Genomic DNA, 5,538 nt, shown 5'->3' on the forward strand with positions numbered 1-5,538 from the left:
GTACTGCGTGTTCTCGGTATCGTGGGGTGTGGAGATTCAGTCGGGGTTGGTGGTGTCTCCTTTTGTGTGGGAATGTCGGGCAGTATTGGGCGAGTGGTCCTTTGTTCATTCCAGTGGTATCGGGAAGCCAACCATGCACCCTAATACTCGCTCGGGGAATTCCTTCGCCCAATTGCAACCCAATTTAGGCAGTTTTGATGTAGTCATGTCCAGGTCTAGGCTTAACATGGTGAGTGGCAGTGGTGGTCGAAGCGGTGGTGGGTCGAGTCAAGCGACATCGGAGGGCAGAGGAGGTGGGCAGTCAGGGCACTCTAGGCACGCAGATCCTGTTGCTTGGGGTGGTAGGCACGGGGGCACAACGTTGGGTCAGGGTGGCCACACTTCGCATGTCTAGCGGCAAGGTGGCTCAGCTCGTCATCGTGGTTCCGGACGTCGTCTCTCAGTGCGTCATGGTGGTCGTGGTTAGCGACAAGTTTATTGTGTTGAGCGATGTCAGGACTTGATTCAGTAAATTTTGGAGCGTTTGGAGACTTTAGAGTGGGTTCGACATGAGGAGCATACTGAATTGATAACAACTTTGAACAAAATGCATTACTTCTAGTGCCATGTTCAGGAGCGTGTAGTGATAGTCTGGCAAGGCCAGAATTTGTTATTAGAGAAGGTTGAGAAGCTGGAGGCTTGGATGGCCCATTTCGAGGAGCATGTCCAATGCTCCTTTCGTCCTTTGCGGCCTCCTAGAACAGCGTCGGACAACCCAGCCTCCTAGAACAGCGTCGGACAACCCAGCCTCCATCACTTCTGACGACTAGCATGGATACATGTGTTTTATATGTTCTATCTGTTTATTAGTGCCTATGGCCTCTTAAGTTGTGGATTGTGTCTCTTTATGTTTTTTTGTTTCACTATCATTTGCTTTCAGCGATAGTCAACAAACCTGGTTGGGGTGAGACTACTTGTGTTTTTCTTTTGATGTACCTCTTTTTGGAACCATGAATAAAATATTGACTTACAAATAATAATAATAATATATTTTTAAAAGTAATAAAAAAAGATGCAAGGCTATTAAAAAAATTAAATAAAGAAAAACATACATGGAAAAATTAATTAATTATATATATATATATATATATATATAGATATATATATATAAAAGAAAGAAACAAAATTGAAAAAATAAAGAATTAAACATTAAAAAAAATTCTACAGAATCGCTTTTGTTGCCATGATGGTGGCCCTTTGGCTCTGCGTCGAGGCATCGACCACTCTTACCAGGGGTCTTTGGCGCCGCAGCAAAGGCAGTATCCAATTTAATTTTATAATTTTTTTTTTTATGTTTTTTAAATCATTTTTATATTTTATTAATTTTTGTAAATTTATATTTCAATATTTTGTTTGATATTTTAAGTTTTAAAATATATATTTTTTAAAAGCATAATATATGTTTTTAAAAAGCATTTCTTTATTATTTTTTTTAATTATTATTTTTAATTATGTTTGTTTTTTCCTAATTTATTTCTTTTTCTAATTTATTTATAACTTTTTTAATAACATTTTGTTTTTGTTTTATATCTTTTTATATTTTTAAAATATTATGTTTTTTTTATATATGTCTTTTTATGTTCTTAAATTTTTTCTTTTGTTTTTCGTCTTAAATTATTTTTTGGGATGGTTTTATTTTTTTGCTTTTAACAATGTTTTTGATTTTTTATTAAAGTTATTTTTAATTTTTTTTTAACTATTTTTATTTAAAATTTTGTGAGTTTTATTATTTTGAAAAAAAATCTTCATATGTTATTATCTTTAAATATAAAATTCATAAAGAATCTTATTTTTTCAATGTTTTAATTTCAATATCTTCCATAAAAATCATTTATTTGACATGGCATTTTTAGTGAAAAAAATATATAAATATGTATTTTTCTAAGCTATATCTATATGCAAAATGTGTATTTTTTTATTGTTTAAAATTATTTTTTATTGATAATTATTTTATGTGTATTGAAGTATTAATTAAATATACATAAATTTATATAAAAAAATAATAATAATAATAATAATAATAATAATATTTTTTATTGTTGTTTTTAAATTTTACAGAGAAAATTGAAAATTTTATTTCAAAAAACATTGTAAAAAAACAAAAACAAAACAAAAGGCACAAACTTGAAAAACCTTTTAAAAATAAACATCTTAGGAATAAAACAAAAAAGAAGAAGAAATAATTTTTTTCTGCCAAATTCAGAATTTGTTTGTGAGAGAAATTAATTACATGATAAATAGAAGTGAACCTACAAGGATATCAGAATAAGCACAAGTTTTCCTACTCGGAAAGGGAATCCACAAAGAAAAAGAAGATAATACAATAATTTGAACTTATGGATTCTAGGACAAGCCATTGTTATTACCCAAATTTGTTATGGACAAATATTTTGTTGTTGAAGTTTGCAAACAATATCATCCTTAGTTAATTCTATTCAAGTGAAAAAAGAAAAAGAAAAGTATTTCTTTGCCTTCTACTTTAGGGGAGATAACTATAAGAAATGTAACTTATTTTGCATAATTTTCTAAGTTGTTGAATCCTTTTAATTTAACTTAAGCATAGGTTATTTAGTGTTTCAACCCAGCGGGAGTATTTTCTAAGCTCTTAATTATGGTGAGATATGACAATTTTTTCATAAGAATTTCTCCAGAAAGTGGGGAAAGTCATATTGGTCCATCAAGAGAGATAGAATTTCCTAGCCATGTTGAAGAAGCCATTATTGAAACTAGTACAAACATAGGAGGAAAAAACAAGGAAAGAGGCAAGAAGCCCATAGACCCTCCTCCAACCTCTACAACCCAAAACCTCTCAAGTTCTTCTTCCACCCAATGTAAAACGAATACTACTTTGACTGGAAGACAGATTAATGATAGCCTCTCAGGTGGAGATGAAGAAGAACACCCTCCAAAATTGACTCCAAAAAGGTCACATCTTGTTCAATCATCTAAGGTTAAAGGTTCAAAAGAAACACAAACCGTGGAGGAAATAATTTATATTGAAGTTGATAGCACTGTAATTCTTGATTGGGTTACAACCCGCATAGCTGAAACCTAGAGAATAATAGAAGAAATCACTGAAGACAAGCACATTTGAAGATCACCCTGTCACTATGAAAAATGCAAATTATGATAGAAGTAACAAAAAATTAAGAATTGAAAACGTGATAATTCATAATAGAAAAGTTACTAGATAGACTAATATGGATGATATTTCAGAAGTCGAAGCCATTGAGCTCTTAAAATTACATCAGACCATCGGAGAAGATTAGCACATTCGATCATCAAGCAAGAAGCGAAAAATTGAAATTAAAAAGAAGAATAAAAGAGCTAGAAGAAGCTCTTAATCCAGTCCCTTTATTTATGACCCATCTTGCCATACAAGCACCAATAGCGGCAGTATCAACCTCTGAGACACCTCACAAAATCAGAAAAGAGGCCTACCTCCTCAATGAATTCAAACTTTACATTGCTATTAATATTAGTAAAAGGCTAGAGATTATCAAAGATATATGGAAAATAGCTTTCAATTTAAAAAATATGGTGCAAAGAATTTCTTCCTTTATTCACTATCTCAAAAGAGACCTTAAGCATGATCGACATTTTGTAGATAATGAATTATCTACTTTTATTCAAAAGGTCAGTTCACTCAACGAGTTACATAGATCACAACATAATCTCACAGGAGCCAAAAGACTAAAGCAAATCAAAGTTGGATGGTTTGCAAGAATTAATGTATTAGAGGAGATTATTTTTTAGTGTAATAAAATTAATGATAAAAGAAGTGTTGTCTTTCTCAAGGCAATAAAAGTTATTGATGATCTACATGGTCCTCATATGATAAGAGATTTTGCATTAATTCCAAAGGATATATTAAAGGATGAGTTGAATGATGTTAAGGAGTCAATGGGGTCAGAATTTGATAATATAATTTATTTTTCTAGAAGAAGAAATTAAAAAATGGTTAGTTACTTTTGTGAATATAAATGAACATCAATCTGCCCTAGTTGTACAGTTGCCAAAAGACGCCCACGAAATCGAGGAGGATATTTGTAATAAACGTGTAAAGAAGGATATCAAAATTCCTTTGATGAAAGACTACATTCAAGAATGGTTAAGGAAGCCACTTCAAGAAGTCATTAATCCCACATAACTATCAAAACAATGATTATAACGACTACATCTCCAGTGATAGAAGGAAATTGAGACTTCAATATCAATCATTCCATCGTTCCACATTTTGTGAGTACCTTAAAATATTGAAGAATTCCCCCTTCTTTCTCCTAGTCTTTGATCATTCAACTTTCTTCACTATATTTTTCATCGTTTAAGTCGATCCCTAATTGTAATTCTTCTTTTCTTTCATGTATCTTATTTATGTTTTTGTTAATGGGAGCCAAATCCTAGTCCCCCTTGGGACGAATGCATTTAAATTGCATTTAAGTATCAAGGTTTTGTTGAGTTCATTTAATTTTGAATATTTATTTTCTCTTGCAGAGAGATCCTTTTCAAGAGAGTAGTTCATCTATGGTTGAGAAACTTGAATTAAATGTGTATGAATCTTGTGAATGTTTTTCCCATGATCATATGATTTTACATGAATGAAATTATTCTATAGCTCTCTAATATCTTAACTTCATTATATTGTGTCTACCATTTTCATATTTTTCAATGGTATTTTCTTATTATGATAGAATGGATGGATATCGTACTTAAATTTCAACTCTTATATCTCTATTTATTCCTTTCCTTATATTCTTGAAAAACAATTGTTTGAGTGACGGGTGCATATATTAATATTTTAATCTTATTTCAAGTTATTTGAGTGTGTTCACAAAAAGGAGTACCACCTCTCTAAAAACGTAAAGAGACCTATACTCATGCATTAAGTGGTTGACTTTTCCCCAAGCAAGAAAAAAGATCAACAAGGACCTTGCAAATTTGTGGAGTTTCAAGGAAGTTGAGGATATATCCAAGGATTTCCACTCATAGATGGACTCTTTGCAAGATGAATTGACAGTGAATGAGGTTGTGTGCATATGTGTGTGCAAACATTGGGTATGGTTGACCTGTAATTGGTCTAGGGTTGACATTTGGAGTTCAATGGTGAGAAATGCCAAGGGATATTCTGGAACACGCAGAGCCATCCACAATGAAACAAGTGTCAGCTGGTGAACTTTTTAGAAACATAAATTATTGGCACACTCCATTCTGCTACATTTGTAATGCAGAGGATGATCACGTGCCCCGATGGGAAATACTATGTTTGACACACTCCTTTCCAGTACGTCTGGAATGCAAATGACGACCACATGGGCCAATGGGAATTACTTTGAAGAACCATGAAACAGGTCCCAAAAACCATGGCCTAACTCCGACATGGATGTTGGTTATATTCGTTAAATTCTCGACTTCATCATTGTCATGGATCTTTGGTCAAATTTTCAGGTCATGGATTCTCAATTTTTTTGGCAAACATTTTGAGAGTATTTGAATTGAATT

Source organism: Pinus tabuliformis, chromosome 7 (genome assembly GCF_031772625.1).
Source record: "Pinus tabuliformis cultivar Carrire ecotype Pingquan chromosome 7, CPIR1, whole genome shotgun sequence".
Taxonomy (NCBI): domain Eukaryota; kingdom Viridiplantae; phylum Streptophyta; class Pinopsida; order Pinales; family Pinaceae; genus Pinus; species Pinus tabuliformis.